Below are 11,124 nucleotides of genomic sequence, written 5' to 3'. Positions count from 1 at the left end.
ACATATAATATGCATTTAAACAGGTATTGAGTATTTACTTTGTGCTAGATACAATATTAAGTGCTTTGAACAAGACATTTCATTTAATTTTCCAAGTGACCCTAGAATATTACATTATCATCTCCATTTTATAGAAGGGAAAAGTAAGGTCTAGGTAATCTTAGTACATTACAGAAAATACACAAAGAATTTATGGCAGAGCTAGGAATCAACTGTAGGTTCATGTGAGTCCAAAGTCCTTATTCTTAACCAACCACTTACATTATTAAAACCACAAAACAACAAAAAAATCTTTATGCCAATATCCTTAATAAACATATATGCAAAAATCCTCAACAAAATACTAGCAAACCAAATCCAGCAGCATATCACAAAGCTACCACTACAATCAAGAAGGCTTTATTCCTGGGACGCAAAGTTAGTTCAACATATGCAAATCAATAAATGCGATTCATTACATAAACAGAACTAAAGAAAAAAAGTAATTATTTCAATAGATGCATAAAAGGCTTTCAATAAAATTCAACATCCTTCATTTTAAAAACTCTCAACAAACTAGGCACTGAAGAAAAATGCTTCAAAATAATAAGAGCCATCTATGACAAACCCACAGTGAGCATCACACTGAATAGGCAAAAGCTAGAAATATTCTCCTCGATAACCAGAACCAGACAAGGATGTTCTCTCTCACCACTCCATTTCAACATAGTACTAGAAATCCTGGCCAGAGTGATCAGGCAAGATAAATCGATAATAGGCATCCAAACAAGAAGAGAGGAAATTAAACTATCCCTTTTTGCAGATAATATGATTCTATATCTAGAAATAGTCTCTGTCCCAAAACCCCTTCTTCTAACAAACAACTTCAGCAAAGTTTCAGAATACAAAATCAATGTACAAAAATGAGCAGCATTCCTATACACCAAGCATATCCAAGCTAAGAGCCAAATCAGAAATGAAATAGCCATTAAAAGAGTAAAATACCTAGGAGTACAGCTAACCAGGGAGGTAAAAGACCTCTGCAATGAGAATTACAAAACATCTCTGCTCAAAGAAATCAGTGATGACACAAACAAATGGAAAAACATTCCATGCTCATGAATAGGAAGAATCAATATGGCTAAAGTGACCATACTGCTCAAAGCAATTTACAGATTCAATGCTTTACCTCTCAAACTACCAATGACATTTATTTTTGTTTTTGTTGCTTTTGCTTTTGAGGCTTTAGAAATAATCAGCAGAGTAAACAGACAACCCACAGAATGGGAGAAAATACTCACAAATTATGCGTCTGACAAAGGACTGGTATCCGGAATCTCCAAGGAACTCAAACAAATCAGCAAGAAGTAAATAGATAATTACATCAAAAAGTGGGCCAAGGGCATGAATAGACGTTTCTCAGAAGAAGATATACAAACAGACATCAAATATATGAAAAGATGCTCAACATCACTAATCAGGGAAATGCAAATTAAAACCACAATGAGATACCATCTTCTGAAATAATGGTCATAATTAAAAAGCCAAAAAAGCAATAGATGTTGACATGGATATGGTGAAAATGGACCACTGTTATACTGCCAGAGGGAATGTAAACTAGTAAAACCACTAGGGAAAACAGTATGGAGGCTCCTTAAAGAACTAAAAGTAGATCTACCATTAATTCCAGTGATCCCACTATATCTACCTAGAGGAAAAGAAATTATATGAAAAAGACACATGCACACACATGTTTATAGCAGCACAATTTGCAATTGCAAAGATATGGAACTAAACTAAGTGCCCATCAACCAATAAATGGATAAAAAATGTGGCACATACAAACCATGTAATACTACTCAGCCATAAAAAGGAATAAAATAATGTCTTTTCAGCAACTTGGATAGAGCTGTACACCATTATTCTAATTGAAGTAATTCAGCTGTGGAAAACCAAATACCATATATTCTCATTTACAAGTGAGTGAGCTAAAGTATGAGGACACAAAGATATACAGAGCAATATAATGGACTCGGGGACTCCGGGTCGGGGAGGTTAGCAGGGAAGTATGGGAAAAGACTACACATTGGGTACGGTGTGCACTGCTCAAGGAATGGGTGCACTGAAATCTCAGAATTCATCATTAAAGAACTCATCCATGTAACTTAAACCACATGCAACCCCCATAAAACTATTGAAATAAAAATAATAAAATCAGTAAATTGAAACTCAAGAATACCTACCAATGACATTCTGCACAGATTTAGAAAAATAATTATTTTAAAATTCATATAAAATCAAAAAGAGCCCAAATAGCCAAGGCAATCCTTAGCAAAGAAAGTTGGAGGCATCATGTTACCCAACTTTACAGTCTACTGGAAGGTCATAATAACCAAAACAGCATGGTACTGGTACAAAAACAGAGACATAGACCAATGGAACAAAATAGAGAGGGCAGAAATAATGCTGCACACCTACAATCATTTGGTTTTTGACAAATTCAACAAAAGCAATGGGGAAAGGACTCTCCTCAATAAGTGTTGCAAAGATAACTGGCTACTCATATGCAGGAGATTGCAACTAGACCCCCTCCCTACACCATATACAAAAACTCGAGATGGATTAAAAATTTTAACAAACCTAAAACTATAAACATCCAGGAAGATAATCTTGGACGTATCATTCTGGACAGAGAACCTGGCAAAAATTTCATGACAAAGATGCCAAAGGCAATTGCAAAAAACCCCCCAAAATTAACAAATGGGACCTAACTAAACTAAAGAGCTTCTGCACAGCAAAGGAAACTATCATCAGAGTAAATGACATAGAGAATGGGAGAAAATATTTGCAAACTATGCATCCAAAAAAGGTCTGATATCCAAAACCTCTAAGGAATGTCAACAAGTCAACAAGCAAAATAACAGACAACTCCTAAAAAGAGGGCAAAGGACATCAGCAGGCACTTCTCAAAAGAAGACATATGCAGGGGCAACAAGCATGTGAAAAAATGTTCAACATCACTAATTGTTAGATAAATGCAAATCAAAAGCACGGCGAGAAACCATCTCACACCACCTAGAATGGCCAGCATTAAAAAGTCAGAAAATAACAGATGCTGGAGTAGTTGTGGAGAAAAGGAAATGCTTACAGGCTGCTGGTAGGAATGTAAATTAGTTCAGCCACTGTGGAAAGCAGAACGGTGATTCCCCAAAGAACTTAAAACAGAGTTAGCATTCAACCTAGCAATTCCATTATTGGGTACATATTCAAAGGAATATAAATCATTCTGCCATAAAGATACATGCACATGTAGGTTTATTGCAGCACCATTCACAATAGCAAAAACATGGAATCCACCTAAATGCACATGAACAGTAGACTGGATAAAGAAAATGTAGTGCATATCCACCACCATATACTATGCAGCCATAAATAGAACAAGATCATGTTTTTGGCAGCAAAATGGATGGAGCTGGAGGCCATTATCCTAAGCAAACTAATGCAGGAACAAAAAAACAAATACCGCGTATTCTCACTTATAAGTGAGAACTAAGCAACAGGAACATATGAACACAAAGAAGGGCACAACGGAGATCAGAGCCTACTTGCGGGTGGAGGGTATGAGGAGGGAGAGGGTCAAAAAACTACCTATCAGCTAGTATAATTGTGGGTGACGAAATAATCTGTGTACCAACCCTCATGACACACTTTTCCTGTATAACAAAGTTGCACGTGTACCCTGGAACATAAAATAAAAGTTAAAAAAAAAAAGCAAAAAGACTAAACTGTTATGTGCAGGTAGTCATTGTTTAGTGAAATAATGTTTAATAAAATAATTCCTTAGAAATGCTTAATTATTATTTATACTGAGTTCAAACATGCTAAATTAATTTAATCATAATGTTTTATTTTTGCCAATAGAGCATGACTCTATCAATAAGGATATTTTTTTAAAAGCCTCAAGAGATGACATACAACATTTCTTCAATGTCCTGGTATTATTGGTTTGGGTAAAATGTACACTTAAAATGGAGACTAATATTTCACTGTAAATAATAAAAAACATTGTTGAGTGAGACTTAATAGTAAAAAATAATACCAGTGATTAAGAAAATAAATGTATTTCAACTCATACGTAACTACTCACATGTATAAATTAAAATAAGGAGCTAAGTATTAAATAAATAATTGGGCTACTGTTGACAAATATTGCATGATAGAAGATAGTTTACTTTTATATCACAAATAAGAAGATAGTGATTTTGCAATGACATTAGGAATGTATCAAATTTTCTAAGGACATAGATTAATCCCTTTGTTTGTACAATCTTGTAATACATGGGCTGAGATAACTAATCCTAGGATAAATACAGGCACAATTTGATAAATTGATTCTATTCAAGTATGTTCAGTATGTTGAATAGGCTCATTTTCACTGGTTCATACTTTTCCTAACTGTTGGGTGATGCTTCAGTCTCTCTGTTCTATCATACTTTTCTCTGCCAGGTTATCTGTTAATATCTGTACACTGTGATGAACTAGGTTTGAAGGATCTAATCTAACATAAACAGTGCCTGTCTTCTGGGACAGGGGAGCATTTAATGTCCAAGAATCACGTTTTCTTGAATCTGACCGTGGTTTCTGAGAATACGGAAAAAAGAAAACCCACTTCAGGGTTTCCAGGAAGCCGTGAAAACTCATGCTAAACAGACCGAGGGTAACTTTACAGCTTTGATTAACAGGTTTTGGAATGTGTTTAAACATAGAGGTTTTACTCATAATACTCTTATAATCCTAGAGTAGCAAAAACAGAGATGCTCTACTTATGAATACATGCCTTTAATAGAACCAGAGTACAATTTGTTCTTTCATGACTCACGAAACAGAGGAAATTGTTTCCTCTCTTTATTCTCAGCCTTGGCCTGTGTTTTGGCCTAAGACAAGCCTGTACTTTCTATAAAATAAAAAACACAATTCTATTTTTGTTTCCTCCCTTATTTTACCCCCACCATTATGCACTACAACTAAATTGACTGTGCATCTTATTCGTTTTTTTTGTTGTTGTGGTTTGTTTGTTTGTTTGTGACGGAGTTTTGCTCTTGTTGCCCAGGCTGGAGTGCAATGGCACAATCTTGGCTCACTGCAACCTCAGCCTCCTGAGTTCAAGTGATTCTCCTGCCTCAGCCTCCCTAGTGGCTGGGATTACAGGTGGCCACCACCACGCCTGGCTAATTTTTGTATTTTTAGTAGAAATGGGGTTTCCACCATGTTGGCCAGGCTGGTCTTGAACTCCTGACCTCAAGTGATCCACCCGCCTTGGCTTGCCAAAGTGCTGGGATTACAGGCATGAGCCACCACACCCAGCTTTATTCATGTTTGAATCTGAGCATTCAACCCAGTGCCTGGCATTCAGTAAGTATTTGATGAAGGCTTTCATTCAATTCAGTTTCTGGTGATCAGCTCAATAGGCATTTGATAAATTCTTACTGAAGCAATATATAGTACTGTATGTATACAAAATACAGATAAAACAAAGTAACTACAACTACCTAAAGATTTCTTATTTATGTTATTTTAGTTTATTTTATTAGATTTTGATGATTATCCTTGTTCTTCTGGATATTTCATAATTGAATATTTATTCATTAACTTGGTTCTAATTTTGTTAAGTCATATTTTTTTCACTAGTAAGCAGACAGAATTTAAAAGGATAGACATTACTCATGGTCTTAAAATCAAATTTTGTAATCCAATTTATTGGTAAAGTACCTGCGCCTGGTAATTATTTTGAGTAGTATTTATTTAAAATATTTTTGATGAATTATATGATGGTCTCAGTCTAAATTAAGTCTCAAAACCACATAGCGTTAACTGCTTCAACTTCCTTATTTTACAAAATTGTTTTCACTATATTAGGCCTTTCCAACTTTTATGTTTTTAGAATAATCAGTTTTTACAAAATTGCTACTGAGGTTTGATTGAGACCTTGTATAATTATAAAAATCCTTTTGGAGAATATAGACATATTGAATATCAAATGATAAAATTTATGAACACAGTATGCCTCTTCATTTACTTAGTTTTTTTAATTTTACTTATGAATTCTTCTTATTTTTTATTGTAATCTTGTATTTTTTTGTTAAATTTTTTCCTAAGTATTTTGTTTTCATAAAATTGTAAAATGTGTTTTTTATTTTTAATTGTGTTTGCTAATATATAATTAGATTATTTGAACAGAGATGATGGTTAATGATCAATTGCAAATGCTAATTTTGTAACACTATAGTGTATTTGTACAAGAATATTTGCTAAACTAATTCAGTGATGATCTAATTGAATTATTGATACTGAGATCTGAAATAATCTAAAACCAGTTGTATTAGTCCATTCTGACACTGCTATCAAGAATTGCCTGAGACTGCATAATTTACAAAGATAGAACAGTTTAATTGACTCACAGTTCTGCATGGCTGGAGAGGCCTCAGAAAATGTATAATCATGGCGGAAGGGGAAGCAGGCATGTCTTATATGGTGGCAGATGAGAGAGAGTGTATAGCAGTAACTGTCAAACACTTATAAAACCATCAGATCTTGTGAGTATTCACTATCATGAGAACAGCATGGGGGAAACATCTCATGATCCAATTACCTCCCACCAGGTCCCACCCTTGACAATTGGGAATTATGGGGATTACAAATCAAGATGTGATTTGGCTGGGGAAAAAAGCCAAACCATATCTAAATATTCTAAAAATATTAAAAATATTTTCAATAATATCTATCTGTTTATTAGGACATAAACTGTATATACTACTATTATTTTGAATATATTTAATTTGAATTTGGTTGAAATTTTGATGTGGAACCACAGACACAGAGGACCAGCTGTATGTGTGTGTGTATATATAACACACATATATATGTCAAAATTATTAAATTGTACATTTTAATATGTGTAGCTTATTATATACCAGTTTTACCTCAGCAAAATATTTTTGAAATTTAAAACTTACTACAAACAAAAAACCATGAACTGTATAAAAATATTTCTATTTACTTTCATATTACCTATTTTTTTGCTACCCAGTTAAAATTTCTCAAAATTCATAAATTAAAACATTCTCATTTAGTGAAATAATTGTCTTTGTAAATTATCATTTAAGGATAGAATTTTCCACATTATATGGCAACCTCAAAAAGCTTTAAACTGTGTATCTTGCCTGAGAATTTTTACTGAAATTACCTAAACTCAAAAAATTCAAGGGATGAGAAACATTAAAGGTTAAAATCTATTTAAATAATGCAAATATTAAAATATTTATTTATTAGAAGCCTAATCTCCTTTATTCATCACAAAGTTTTTGTATAGACCTTTTAAATATATAAAGCATTGGCCAGAACTCTATTTACAGACTACGAACTTCCATTAATTACTGTGTCTTTAGTTAAAATAATATCCATATTCACAGGGGATACGAGTGAAAAGGAGCGAGGTTCTAATAACCACGATAAATAGAGATTCTAACAAGATTAAACCAGGAAAGCACACTTCTTGCCTGCTAAGCATGATATTATGAATTTTCCAAAGTACAGGGGGATAAATAACATGATTAGAGCCTTTGGCAGGCCTCCGAAATGGGTAAGCAAACATTTGTGTTTATTTGAGATACGTATGCTCAAATGACATTTATTTGGAACCAGGATATGGAAGAGTCAAACTAGTAGAAGTTTTCACATTTTAATTTTAAAATTTCCAGGTTTTCAATAGAGCCTGCGCTACATTAGCAAACAGCATGTAAAACTATTACAGAACAGATTGATTTTTAAAAAACAAATTGGCAGGTGACAGCTATGTACTTAATATATCTTTGGTTTAAGAAGACTAGAATAATGATTAGAGGCCAAAGAATCCCCAAAATGTAAATTCCTATTTGGATTCTACATGATTTATTTTCTTTGTCTTAGTGGTTTTGAGTTGCTTGTTTGGCTTAGAAGTTTTGAGGCTCTAGTTGGAGGTTATTTGTTTTTGTTTGAAAGAACCTGAAGGGTGGCAGAGCTTAGATGCTTTCAGATTCCGATTAGTTGTACGATTTTTTTTTCTTACTTGATGTTGACTGAAGTTTTGCTGAATTACATGCTGTGATTATCAAAGACTTCTTACAAGCGGGAGTCCTGCTTGGAGATGATTCAGAAACTGGAGCAGGTATCACAGAATCAAGATGGACGGCTTCAAAAGCTGCAGGGACATGAGGTGACGTGTATACTTCTAACTCTCTTAGCCTGGTCTACTGTACTAGACTGGAGAGGTGTCTGAAGAAAAGTGGGTACAAACTGCAAGTCACTAATTTTATTATTTGCCAAATGATAAGGTTCTTGAGCATTTACAGTCATGTTTAAGTTTCCTTCAGAAAATGTACTCTTAGCCACATCCGTTGTTAATGTGGGCTTGATGTCAAAGGCTGGTCTTCCAAACCATAGTTGCTTTCTTGTTGCAAGTCATATGTAAAGCTTTCATCCAGATATGTGAAGCCCTGATGCATGTCTTGGATTGCACCTTCTCTGGGGACCTCCACATGTTGGGGCTATATTCATTCTCTCTTGGTGTAGTCTGTTGGTCTGGGAAGGCTGCTGGAAGGCTGTAGCACTTGAGGAGGAATTTGTCTCCAGGGCATTTTGGCATATTTATCAGTATGTGTGCATTTTTCCTCTTTAGATTTTTGGTGGCTGTTATACTGAATTGCAAGCTGAAGTTCTCTAATTGTTGGATCTTTTCATCTTTTGTCTTTATTTTCTCTTTAAGTTGTTTTATTTCATTTAATAAATCTTCATTCTCATATACTTCATCATCATCTTCTGGTTCTGTACTTGATGGCAATGATAGTTGAATATCATGCCATGAACCGTTTCCTTCATGCTGATGCAGGAGATGTTTCAGTTTGAGTAACTGAGTCTTTACAAAGCTCCAATCTTGAACCGTGTGCTGGGGGGTCATCTCATCAAGCATCACTGCATTTTCTGAACCTGGAAAAGGGGTGTCTCTCCATAGGTTTCAGAATGACCCAAAGAAGATTCACTATAGGGAGAGCCTCTGCTCAAATTACTTTTTCCATGGTAATCATAGTGGTCACGATGACTGAGGTGGTAGCGTTCCTGTCTACTCAATTTCTAGGGTGGCCTTTTCCAAAATTCTTCCTAAGGCTGTTGAACACTTCTGTCTGGTCAGTCAAAGCAGTTCATTTTTTCATGCTCCACATTTTCAAGATATGTATCATAAGTCCATCATCCTCAAATTCACATGATTCAAGATTATTCAAAATATCAATGCATTCATTTCATAGGACTCATAACTCCCAATTGGATAGACATTTCCAGTGGGTTCCAAGCCCTCTTCATTCCACATGTATGTTCCATTACAGCTATCAGATGGGGAGTCCAAATGAAGAACCAGCTCTAAAATCTGTGTCTGGTAAAATCAAATTATTCCCAGAAGTATGTTTTGTATATTCACTCATATTAGAGATATTTATATGTATTTATCAGTTTCACTGAAAGGTTTTTCATTTTGCTTGAGAGAATCAGATATATTCTGGGGTGTTATCTTTTCATATTTTTCTTCTTTGAGAGAAATTTCCTCTAGAGTTATCCTAGTTATGTTGAAGTCTTTTACACCAATTAAATATTCTCTGAAGTCTTCACTTAAATCATTCTTATCAGAAGATGACAGAGAAGACAAGGAAATATTATCCACATCATCACTCAGCTATCTATTTTAACATCATGGTTCATGGTCTCATCATTTTCTGTTCTATAACTTTCATTTTCAGTTAATTCTTGGTCCTCATTAGTAGCTTTATCCTTAGCCAAAACTGTAGCATCATCTTCTACACATATGTCAGCAGGGGAATTTTTATTTCCTTTAATTGTGATCCATCAAAGTCCTGGAAACTTGAGGCCAGCTCAATTTCAGTAGAGGGAGATGAACCATCCAATAACCTAAGTGAAAGTTGCACCTGGGCCATTGTAAAGCCAATTTCTTTCCACCAGCAGCATAAGACCTAATAAATCCTTACCCAAATGTTCACTCTCATTTCGTATTTCTTACTGCTGATAGTTTCTTGTTAGCATACATGAGTGCAGAGGTAATCTAATGGATAGCTGTTAGTACTTACAAGACTGTACTGTTAGTACTTACAAGATCTATAGCTCTGTTGAAGGAGTGTGATCTGGTTATAGATGAAGGTGCAAGAAATGAACTCTGAATGGAATATGAACAGTTGTGTGACCTTACCATTTTTTTCACTAGTAATATGCATAATATTGTCTGAGGATTCAGCTAAGCTTTCTCTAGAACTACTTCTAGTAGCACAAGAGTTTGCTCTAGGTCTTTGCATGCTAATAATGTGCCTTTGATGAATTTACCCAAAGTAGATGGTCCGGAAAAAGTCCTTTGGTTTAACTCCTCTGCAGATGACATATAGTGGATGGCTTTGCTAACTTTTATGTGAATAAAGAAACACTTTTCAAATCTCCCTTTATCCTGTTTTTATCAAACATTACTTGAATAGGAACATGTTTTTCCGGATCAATTAATTAATGGTGAATTTTGAGTCTTGTTAGGCTCTTCAGTACCTTGTGTACTAAGTTGGTATTTATTTGCTTTTCTCCAATTAAATGAATGGGTGATGGACAATCAGAGCCATTGTTTATTATGTAACTTTTGATGTTACTACTCTTAGAAGTTCCTAATATATTAACAGGTGTCCCATTTGACATTGGCTGCACTGTACTTCAGAGAGATTTTGTTCAATACTTTGGTAACTTGGAATCCAAAAATGCCTTGATCAGTGTTTTTCCGTCCATGAGCTATGAGGTGCATTTTTTCTTAGAATTTAACATAATCTGTACGAGTGAAACACCAACACTCCAATCTAAGATCACAAAGAATCTGTGCATCAGTAATTTCCACACTGCTAAGGTGTAGTCTAGAAACAGCAACCCTAGCTGGACGAGTAGCCTACAAAGATGAATTTGAATTTATTGAAATGGAAACTCAAGCTTAGACAGGAAGGACCTCCTCAAAGGAGTCATTCCTTTTTTTAATTTGTCAAGAAAGTAGGTGCATTTAAATACACATTCGTGTGCACA

At 34.7% G+C, this 11,124-nt stretch overlaps 1 pseudogene; it reads right to left on the bottom strand.

The window, feature by feature from the left end:
• Positions 1 to 7,836: 7,836 nt before the first annotated feature.
• On the bottom strand, positions 7,837 to 10,839 carry LOC116474226 (serine-rich coiled-coil domain-containing protein 2-like; annotated as a pseudogene).
• Positions 10,840 to 11,124: the final 285 nt, after the last annotated feature.

This window comes from Hylobates moloch, unplaced genomic scaffold, assembly GCF_009828535.3.
Source record: "Hylobates moloch isolate HMO894 unplaced genomic scaffold, HMol_V3 SCAFFOLD_10, whole genome shotgun sequence".
Taxonomy (NCBI): domain Eukaryota; kingdom Metazoa; phylum Chordata; class Mammalia; order Primates; family Hylobatidae; genus Hylobates; species Hylobates moloch.
This window is presented reverse-complemented; position numbering and strand designations above follow the sequence as displayed.